This window comes from Mustela lutreola, chromosome 1, assembly GCF_030435805.1.
Source record: "Mustela lutreola isolate mMusLut2 chromosome 1, mMusLut2.pri, whole genome shotgun sequence".
NCBI classification, from domain to species: Eukaryota; Metazoa; Chordata; class Mammalia; order Carnivora; family Mustelidae; genus Mustela; species Mustela lutreola.
The window spans coordinates 77,672,915-77,685,060 of NC_081290.1; positions in this window are offsets into that span (position 1 = coordinate 77,672,915).

Below are 12,146 nucleotides of genomic sequence, written 5' to 3' on the forward strand. Positions count from 1 at the left end.
AACCAAAGTCATAATAGAACAAATCAATGAAACTAGGAGTTGGTTCTTTGAAAGAATTAATAAGATTGATAAAACCCTGGGCAAACTTACCAAAAGAAAAGTGAGGGGCATCTGGGTGGCTCAGTGGGTTAAGCCTTTGCCTTCAGCTCAGGTCATGCTCTCAGACTCCTGGGATCAAGTCCCGCATTGGGCTCTCTGCTCAGCAGGAGCCTGTTCCTCCTCTCTCTATCTCTGCCTGCCTCTCTGCCTACTTGTGGTCTCTCTCTGTCAAATAAATAAATAAAATCTTAAAAAAGAAAGAAAGAAAAGAAAAAGGACCTAAATAAATAAAGTCATGAATGAAAGAGGAGGGATTACAACCAACACCAAAGAAATACAATTATAAGAAATATAATGAGCAAATATACGCTAGCAAATTTGACAATCTGGAAGAAATGGATGCATTCCTAGAGATGCATAAACTACCAAAACTGAATTAGGAAGAAATAGAAAACCTGACTGACCCATAACCAGTAAGGAGATTGAAGCCATCATCCAAAATCTCCCAAAAAACAAGAGCCCAGGGTCAGATGGCTTCCTAGGAGAATTTTACCAAACATTTAAGAATTAATTCTGGTTCTCCTGAAACTGTTTAAAAAATAGAAATGGAAGGAAAACTTCCTAACTCATTTTACAAGGCTGGAATTACCTGGATCTCAAAACCAGACAAAGACCCCATCAAAAAAGAAAATCACAGACCAATATCCTTGATGAACACAGATGCGAAAATTCTCACTAAAATACCAGCCAGTAGGATTCAAGAATACATTAAAAGGATTTTCACCATGAGCAAGTGGGATTTAATCCAGGGCTGCAAGGTTGGTTCAACATCCACAAATCAATTAATGTGATACAATACATTAATAAAAGAAAGAACAAGAACCATATGATACTCTCAATACATACTGAAAAAGCATTTGGCAAAGTAGAGAGCATACTTTCTTATTCAAAACTCTTCAAAGTGTAGGGATAGAGGGCACATACCTCAATATTATCAAAGCCATCTATGAAAAACCCACAGTGAATATCATTCTCAATGGAGAAAAACTGAGAGATTTCCACTAAGGTCAGGAACACAGCAGGGATGTCCATTATCACCACTGCTATTCAACATGGTACTAGAAATCCTAGACTCAGCCATCAGACAACAAAAAGAAATTAAAGGCATCCAAATCAGCAAAGAATTCAAACTTTCAGTCTTTGCAGGTTATATGATACCATATGTGGAAAACCAAAAAGACTCCACTCCAGATCTGCTAGAACTTGTACAGGAATTCAGTAAAGTGTCAGGATATAAAATCAATGCACAGAAATCAGTTGCATTTCTATATGCCAACAAGACAGAAGAAAGAGAAATTAAGGAGTCAGTCCCGTTTACAATTGCACCCCAAACCATAAGATACCTAGGAATAAACCTAACCAAAAAGGCAAAGAATATGTACTCAGAAAACTATAAAGTACTCATGAAAGAAATTGAGGAAGACACAAAGAAATGGAAAAATGTTCCATGCTCATGGATTGGAAATACAAATAGTGTGAAAATTTCTGCGCTACCTAAAGCAATCTACACATTTAATGCAAAACCTATCAAAATCCAGTCCATTTTTTTTTTTCAAAGAAATGGAACAAATAATCCTAAAATTCATATGGAACCAGAAAAGACCTCAAATAGCCAGAAGAGTGTTGAAAAAGAATGCCAAAATTGGTAGCATCACATTCCAGACTTCAAGCTCTATTACAAAGCTGTCATCATCAAGACAGTATGGTACTGGTACAACAACAGACATATAGATCAATGGAACAGAATAGAAAGCTCAGAAATAGACCCTAAGCTCTATGTCCCACTAATCTTTGACAAAGCAAGAAAGAATGTCCAATGGAAAAACGACTGTCTCTTCAACAAATGGTGTTGGGAAATTAGACAGCCACATGCAGAAAAATGAAACTGAACCATTTCCTCACAAAAAAATAGACTTGGATGAAGGACCCCAATGTGAGAAAGGAATCCATCAAAATCCTTGAGGAGAACACAGGCAGCAACCTCTTCCACCTCAGCCACAGCAAATTTTTCCTATGAACATTGCCAAAGACAAGGGAAGCAAAGGCAAAAATGAACTACTGGGACTTCATCAAGATCAAAGGCTTTTGCATAGCGAAGAAAACAGTTAACAAAACCAAAAGACAACTGACAGAATGGGAGAAGATATTTGCAAATTACATATCAGATAAGGGCTAGTATCCAAAATCTATAAAGAACTCATCAAACTCAACACCCAAAGAACAAATAATTCAATCAAGAAATGGGCAGAGGACATGAACAGACATTTCTGCAAAGAAGACATCCAGATGGCCAACAAACACATGAAAAATTGCTCCATTACTCAGCATCAGGGAAATACAAATCAAAACCACAATGAGATACCACCTCACATGAGTCAGAATGGCTAAAATTAACAAGTCAGGAAACAACAGATGCTGGCAAGGATGTGGAGAAAAGGGAACCCTTCTACACTGTTGATGGGAATGCAAGCTGGTAGAGCCACTCTGGAAAACAGCATGGAGGTTCCTCAAAAAGTTGAGAATAGAGCTACCCTATGACCCAGCAATTGCACTACTGGGTATTTATCCTAAAGATACAAATATAGTGATCCAAAGGGGCACGTGCACCCAAATATTTATAGCAGCAATGTCCACAATAGCCAAACTATGGAAAGAATCTAGATGTCCATCAACAGATGAATGGATAAAGAAGATGTGGTATATACAATGGAATACTATGCAGCCATCAAAAGAAACGAAATCTTGCCTTTTACAACAAGTTGGATGGAACTAGAGGGTATTATGGTGAGTAAAATAAGTCAGTCAGAGTAAGACAATTATCATATGATCTCCCTGATATGAAGAATTTGAGAGACAACATGGAAGGTTTGGTGGGTAGGGAAGGATAAAATGAAACAAGATGGGATTGGGAGGGAGACATACCACAAGAGACTCAATCTCACATAACAAACTGAGGGTTGCTGAGGGGAGGGGGTTAGGGAGAGTGTGATTGGGTTTTGGACATTGGGGATGGTATGTGCTATGGTGAGTGCTATGAAGAGTGAAACCTGATGATTCATAGACCTGTACCCCTGGGGCTAATAATACAGTATATGTTAATAAAAAAAAAAATTTAAAAAGGGATATCTTTTCCATTTTAGGACAGGAACACATGGAAACAAATGAAAATGAAAACACTGCAGTGCAGAAAGGCAGTCCTAAGATGGAAGTATATAGAAACACAAGCCTACCTTATGAAGCAAGAAAGGTCTCAAATACGTAATCTAAACTTAAAAATGGAAAGGAGCTAAAAAAAGAACAGCATATAAAGCCTAAAATCAGGCAGAATAAAGGAAATAATAAAGATGAGAGAAGAAGCAAATGTTACAGAGATAAACGAACAAACAAACAAAAAAACAGTAGAATGGGTCAATGAAATTCAGAGCTGGTTCTTTGAAAGAATTAATAGAATTAATAACCCCCTAGCCAGACTTGTTAAAAGAAAAGAGAAAGGGCCCAAATAAGTAAAAGCAAAAATGAAAGAGGAGAGATCACTATTAACACCACAGAAATATACACAATTATTAGAGAATATTATGAAAAATCATATGTCAACAAATTGGGCAGGATGGAGGAAATGGATAAATTCCTAGAAACATATAAACCACCAAATTTGAAATAGTAAGAAATGGAAAAATTGAACAATCTCATAACCAGCAGAGGCCTTGAATCTGTGATCAAAACTCTCCTATCAAACAGAATTCTATGGTTGGGTGGGTTCCCAGGGGAATTCTAATGGACATTTAAATAAGAGTTAATACCTAGTCTTCTCAAACTATTCAAAAATATATAAATTGAAAGAAAATGTCCTAATTCATTGTACATGGCCAAGATTACCTTGATTCTAAAACCAAAAACCCTTTGACTAAAAAGGAAAATGTAGGTCAATATTCCTGATGAATATGGATACCTAAACTCTCTACAAAATACTAGCAAATAAAATCCAACAGTATATTATTTAAAAAAATCATCCTTATTCCTGGGCGTCAGGGGTAGCTCAATTTTGTAAATCAATCAACATGATACACCAAGTTAATCAAAGAAATGATAAAAACTTATGTTCCTCTCAATAGATGCAGAAAAAGCATTAACAAAATAGAGCATCCTTTCTTGATCAAAATCCTCCACAGTGTAGGGATAGAAGGAACACACCTCAGCATCATAAAAACACATAAAAACACATCAAAAGACACACGACTAATATCATTCTCAGTGGGGGAATACTGAGAGCTTTTCTTCTGTTAGGAATAAGACAGAATGTCCACTCTCACCATTTCTATTTAACAGAGTACTGGAAGTCCTTGCTTCCAGTCCACTTTCTAAGTCCACTTAGAAAGTGTCCAAATCAGTAAGAAAGAAGTCACACCTTCACTATTTGCAGATGACATGTTGAAAACCTGAGAGACTCCACCAACAAATTGCTAGAACCAATACAAGAATTCAGCAAAGTCACATGATACAAAGTCAATGTACAGAAATTTATTGCAATTCTATATCCCAATAATGAAGCAGTAGAAAACTAAATCAAGGAATCTATCCCATTTATAATTGCACAAAAAGCCATTAAGATACCTAGGAAGAAACCTAATCAGAAAGGTAAAAGTTCTGTATTCTGAAAACTATAAAACTCTTATGAGAAAAATTGAAGAGGACACAAAGAATTGGAAAAGCATTCCATGCTCATGGATTGAAGAGCAAATATTGTTAAAGTGTCTTTATTACCTAAAGAAATCTACACATGTAATGCTATCTCTATCAAAATGTCACCGTCATTTTTCCCAGAGCTAGAACAAACAATCCTAAACTTTATATGGAATCCCAAAAGATCCTGAATAGCTGAAGCAATCTTCAAAAAGAAAAGCAAAGCTGAAGGCATCACAATTCTGGACTTCAAGCTGTATTACAAAGCTGTAGTCATCAAGACGGGATGGTACTGGCACAAAAACAGACAAATAGATCAGTGGAACAGAATAAAAAAGCCCAGAAATGGACCCACAAGTGTGTGCCAACTGATCTTCAACAAAGCAGGAAAGAATATCCAATGGGAAATAATCTCTTTAACAAATGGTGTTGAGAAAACTGGATGGTAACATGTGGAAGAATGAAGTTGGGCCTCTTTCTTACACCATCATAAATCTAAATTCAAAACTTATGAAAGGTCTATATGTGAGATAGGAAACCATCAAATCCTAGAGAAAAATACAAGCAACAACCACTTTAATCAGGCTGTACCAACCTCCTACTAGATATGTCTCTGGAGGCCAGGGAAATAAAAGTAAAAATGAACAATTGGGATTTCATCCACATATAAGCTTCTGCACAGGTATAGGAAACAATCAACAAAACTAAAACGTAGCCTATGAAATGGGAGAAGGTATTTTCAAGTGACATATCTGATAAAGTGTTGGAATTCAAAATCTAGAAAGAACTTATCAAACTTAACACCCCAAATTCAAATGATCCAGTTATCCAGTTAAGACATGGGTGGAAGACATGGATAAACTTTTTTCCAGAGAAGACATCCAAATGGCCAACAGACACATGAAAAGATGCTCAACATCACTCATCATCAGAAAAATACAATCCAAAACCATGATGAGATACCACCTTATAACAGTTAGAATAGCTAAAATTACCAACTCAGGAAATAAAAGATATTAGTAAGGATGTGAATAGAGGGGAACCTCTTATACTGTTGTTAGGAAAGCAAATGGAGCTGGAAACAGCATGGAGTTTCCTCAGAAAGTTAAAAATAGAATCACCCTACAATCCAGGAGTGTACTAGTAGGTATTTACCCAAAGGTACAAAAATGCTGATTCAAAGGTATACATCTATCCTGATATTCACAGAAGCATTATCAACAGTGGACAAATTATAGGAAGAGCCTAAATGTCTTTTGACTAATTAATGGGTAAAATAGAGATGAAATGTTTCACAGCTATCAAAAAGAATGGAATCCTGCCACTTGCAATTATAAGGATGGAACTAGAATGTATTATGCTAAGTGATATAAGTCAGTCAGAGAAGGACAAATATCATATGATTTCACTCACTCATAGAATTAAGGGAAAGAAAACATAAACATAGGGGAAGGGAAAAAATAGAGAGGGTAGCAAACAATAGGAGACTCTTAACAAAGAGAAAAAGCAGGTTTGCTGGAGGGGAGGTGAACAAGGGATGGCTAAATGGATGATGAGTATTAAATGAGGCACTTATGTTGAGCACTGGCTGTTATATATAAGTGATGAATCACTGAATTCTACTACTTAAACCAATATTCCACTATATGTTAACTCAGTAGAATTTAAATAAAAATTTGAGTGGGAAAAATTGGATTTGGGCACATTAATTTTGTGCTGCCTATTTAATATTTAACAGATTTTTTAAGTATGTAATTTAACCAGGATGATCGAATTGAGAATACACATTTGAGTTATCAGTGTAGATATAGTATTTAAAACTATGGCCCCAGATGATACCACTTAGCAAGGACAACAGATAGAGAAAAAGAAGTCTCTTGGACAAACAGCAGTCCTGGGCACAGTTAGAGTTAAGGAATAAGAATAATACACACCGGGGGCACTCTGCCTTCTGCTCAGGTCATTATCTCAGGGTCCTGGGATTGAGCCCTGCATCAGGCTCTCTGCTCAGCAGAGAGCCTGCTTCCCCCTGCCCCCTCTCTACCTGCCTCTTTGTCTACTTGTGATCTCTCTCTATCAAATAAACATAGACCTTAAAAAAAAAATACATACCAGAAACATATAGACTGAAACAGACATGCCAGTGGAGTAGGTAAGTGTGGAGATCTATGAACCACAGAAACCATCTGAGCATGATGCTTAAACAAGAGAATGATTGAGTCAAAAGTTTCATTAGAATTCATCATTGGGATTATGGACATTGGGGAGGGTATGTGCTTTGGTGAGTGCGGTGAAGTGTGTAAACCTGGTGATTCACAGACCTGTACCCCTGGGGATAAAAATATATGTTTATAAAAAATAAAAAATTTAAAAAAAAAGAATTCATCATTGGACAGAACAATATCAGCAGGTGACTGGACAAGAGTAATATTTTAAAAACAAAATAGATATGAGAAAGTGAAGAATCATATGAAGGCATCTCCCATTTAATGTACTTTCCTTTAATCAAGTTAACTTCATTTGTGATTTTTAAGTATTTTCCCCACTTTGACCTAACTTTCCTTAGCCTATAATCTTAATTTGAAGGCCTCAGCATGCATTTTGAAGATTTTAGGAAGTACAGATCAGGTAAAATGTACCATTCTCCTTGAAACTCACCACAATCTTTCCCACTCAATTAATCTTTCCCCCCTTTGCAAGTGTCAATGACACATCAAAATCACATTCTGAGATGATTACTTTACACTTTGGGTTACCCGTCTTTGCAAACTTAGGGTTATGGCCATAATTTTCAAATTCCAGTCTCCTCTAGAACCAGTCATGCTACTATTTGTTACATTAGATTAAAATGTCACTCAGTGAGAGTATAATCCACCAGAGAACCTAAATTGGATCAGCTTAACTCCAAGTTTTTGTTAACTTTAAGCCTCTTGTGTGTGTGAACAATTTCCTTATTACTACAAAATTTGTTCAGAAACACTAAAACTGAAGTATAATTTCAAAACATAGCTAATAGATATGGCCCCCACTGATAAATATTTCAGAAAAAAAGAAATTCAGACTGATTTTTAATTTTACCTTAAGTTTATTTTCATTCTTTTTTTTCTGTACTCGTTAGGAAAATAAGAAAATAAAAGCCAAAGAAATGGATAACTTAATCAAATGCTTCCAATTCCTTAGATCGTGGTGATATAATATATAACTTATGAATAGTTTCTATGAATATGGATTCAGACACTGAATTTCTATCCTCCTTGAGCTGAAAGGTTTTTGTAAAAAGTCAACCTCTTCTAATTCACTCCAGTATTCACCAAGTTTAAGAAATGTTAAGGTCACAATTTTTAAGGCATAGGTTTGCAGAAGAATAAAAGGAAATAAAAACTCTGGAAAAACACTTTATTTATAGGTAAATGCATTCAGCAATTAGAACACTGTACATCTATTTAATTGTGTATCATTTATTTGCAAATTAATCATTATGGGCCATGTTGGTCATGAATAAGAATGAGTAATAATTACATGTAAAATCCTTTCACTTAAAAATGTAATTCCATCACAGTTTTGAGACAGAATTGGACTAGAGGAATTTAAGAACTCATTTACTTTGCCACTATGAATTTTGTATCACGAAACCAGGGTCAAAATTGATTTTATCCATGTTATTTTTGAAGCCATATAAGCTGGGTCTATCAAATATGCCTAATAGTAAATTTCAGTCACGTCTAATAGATGTAGTCTATTAGCTAATGAAAGAACAGTTAAACTCAACTGAAAATAATAAATCAATTTTGAGATAGGGGACTTTTGTCATATTTTTTTGTTTTCCCTAAAGAGTCCTGGATTCTTGCTCCACAAAGGTGGGATGAATTACCTGGAAGGGTCCAATACAGATTTATCCAGATTTCTTGACTGGGGAGAGCTAAATCTATTGAAAGTTCATAAGCATAATGATCACAATTTCTTTCTCCTATTCTAGCTTCCTTGCAATTGACAACCACACTGCAACAAATATTATTTTATCAAAATATAAATTTGATTAATTCCATTCCATCAGTTTCTGGTGAAATTCACTGTAGTATATTCCCATTTAATCTTGAATTGAGAAGTAATAACATTAAAGTGGCCAGAATGGCTCTGTAGGTTTGCCCCATCTGCTTCTCCTTCCTCCTTAGATAATATCCCTCCATCCTGATGTCTGCATCCACATCACTCTGATCTTCTCTCAATTCCTTAGCAGGTCATGCGTTGTTTACCATGGCTTTACACAGGTGGTTTTTCTCAGGTTTTGCGTTTTTTGTTTGTTTGTTTGTTTGTTTGTTTTTACCAAAATGTCAGCACATTTTCTTTTTTCTCATTAAGAGATATCGGTAGAAATAATGAGTAAGATGAGGAGTTAAATTTTAGCTTGGTGGGAGGTAAAGCTGAGTTTAAAACACAAACTGGAATTTAAACAAAAACTTCAAAAATATATAATAAATCATTGTATGTATGGTAAAATAGATACTAAAAAGTTTTAAGCAATTCTGATTAAAAAAAAAAAGTTAAATTGTGGATCAAGTACCAAAAAAACAAAAACGAAAATAAAACAAAACATAACAACAACAAAATAAAACCAAACTGGAAATCAGGGTTTTTATTCAGAAGGTGCTCAATTGAACAAGAGATTGGCGTACTTTAGGAAATGATAAATAATTTAAAGAATGATGAAAATCAGGCACCCAGAACTTCATACTTTTTATTTAAATCCAAACATATATTTAGGAATAATTTGTTTTTTAACATCTTATTTATAGTTCTTTTTCTGAGTTTGAATTTCCAAAAACACTTTTTGTACCTTAAATATGATTATATGATTATTTAGCTACTCAAATATCATCGATAGCCATTAGTCATTTGGTAGGAACTAGACACGGTATCACTTCAGCTTTCTTGGAATACTAACTATAGACGAAATTCTTATTTTCTCAATGTCAAGAAGGAAATTTACTCTTCAATGTATAAAGTTCTTCATATTGGTAACTAAAACCACAATACAATCCCATATACAGTATGATAAATTCTGTGGAGATAGTACTAATATCATATATTCAGAGAAATCATAACTTATTCCAAAAAAATAATTGAGCAAATACGGGAAGCACTTTTGTCAGGACTTCTTCACGGTTTCCATCCCTGGGGTGATACTTATCAGAAAAGTTACTTTGTTCTATTTACAGTAAACATACCTGATGACAGGAGTATTAATGAATAGATTATATATTTTCTATTTTCTATTTAATAGTTATCGTAAATATTCTTTTTATTTTTAAAAAAATTTGTTGAAAATTTAATATTACCTTAATGTGATTTTATATTTGTATTTTAACTCTTTTTCTCTTTTCCACTTTCACTGTCCCTACTCTCCAAACAGATTTTTAAGGTTTTTTTTTTTTTTTTAAAGATTTTATGTATTTATTTGAGAGAGATATCAGAAGTAGGCAGAGAGGCAGGCAGAGAGAGAGGGAGAAGCAGCTCTCTGCTGAGCAGAGAGCCTGATGTGGAGCTCGATCCCAGAACCCTGAGACCATGACCTGAGCAGAAGGCAGAGGCTTAACCCACTGAGCCACCCAGGCACCCCTTTTTAAATTTGAATGATACCCAAATTGTCAATACAAAGGGTGCCTGGATGGCTCAATGGGTTAAGCCTCTGCCTTCCACTCAGGTCATGATCTCAGGGTCCTAGGATCAAGCCCCGAATCTGGCTCTCTGCTCAGCAGGGAGCCTGCTTCCCCCACCCTCTCAGCCTGCCTCTCTTCCAACTTGTGATCTCTCTCTCTCTCCCTGTCAAATAAATAAAAAATAATAAGAAAATCTCAAATTGTCAATACTTTTTCATGATTAGACATTTTTTTGTCACATTTAAGAAATTGTTTCCTAATTTCATGTACAGAAAATATTTTCCTGTATTACTTTCTAAAAAGATTATTTATTTATTTACTTTTATATTTTATATTCCAAATAATTTGGAATTGATTTTTATTCATGGTGAAAAGAGTAAGCCAAGGTTTATCCCTTATGGAAATCCAGTTGCTTGGGTAACTATTAGAAAGATTATTCTTTCCCCACTCACAGTACTTCAATGGCACCTACACTGTTAATCAGAGAACATGTTGAAAAGCATGTTTCTAGATTCTCTGCTGCCAAAATGTTTTATTGTTGTTCATCACATTTTTCTTTTCTTGTGATGTTCAATGGTATATTAGGTCTTGGAATTCTGCAATAAATTTTTTATGATAGGATATTTTTTAGAGATTACTTTTTTTTCCCCCCTAGTTTTCTGTTAGCACAAACAGCTTTAGATGACTTTACAGCAAACATTTTGTAATTCTTGCTTCCTTCTCTCCCTCAACAACACAGCTGTGCAAAGCCCACCCTCAAACCCAGTTGAAATGACATTATGTTTATGTTATAAATTCTCAGGTTAGGTTCCTTTCTATTCCAACATCACACAGAGTCAAGGCCAAGAAAATCAAACATTTCTATTCATATTATTTTCTTCTAAATTTTGATTTTGATTTTTTTTCATTTTTGCTAATTACTTATTGAAGGTGAAACTTTCAGGAGTCAGGACTTTATGAGGGACTCTTTCTGACCTATCACAAATAAAACCAATCATCTAGATGAACAAATATCACAGATGATATTTACCAGATTCTGGATTCATTCTTTTCTCTTAAGTCATTTTTAGTTTTCCTGTCACTTTTTGTCATTCAATTTTTCTTTTTTTCCCCCCTCCACCAAGTAAGCCATGAATATAAAATGTTATTTTATTTTATTTTATTTTTTTAAAGATTTTAGTTATTTGTCAGAGAGAGATAGAGAGGGAGCACAAACAGGGGGAGCAGCAGGTAGAAGGAGAATCAGATTCCCCACTGAGCAGGGAGCGTGATGTAGGACTTGATCCCAGGATCCTGGAATCATGAACTGAGCTGAAGACAGATGGTTAAACAACTGAGTCCCCCAGGCAACCTTAATATATGTTATTTTATACTTTATTTAATGTCTTTCCTGCTCTTTCTCAATCTCTCTTTCTCTTCTTCTCTTTGACCCTCCATTCCAAACAAATTTTTAAGAAAATTTTAATAATATCAAAATTATGCCCACTTTTCTAGGGTTAGACTTTTGGAATCACATTTTTTTTTCATTTTAGTATGGTCATTCCAGATATAGTGTCTGCTATACAGATCAAAACTATGACAAGATTTTGGCTGAGGTAATACCAATACAAGCATGAGAGAACCAACCAAAACATATCTGAATACCACATTTTAACTCCATTTTATAAATGACAAAGTCACACTAAATAAATTTTAATGTTTCAGAGGTTA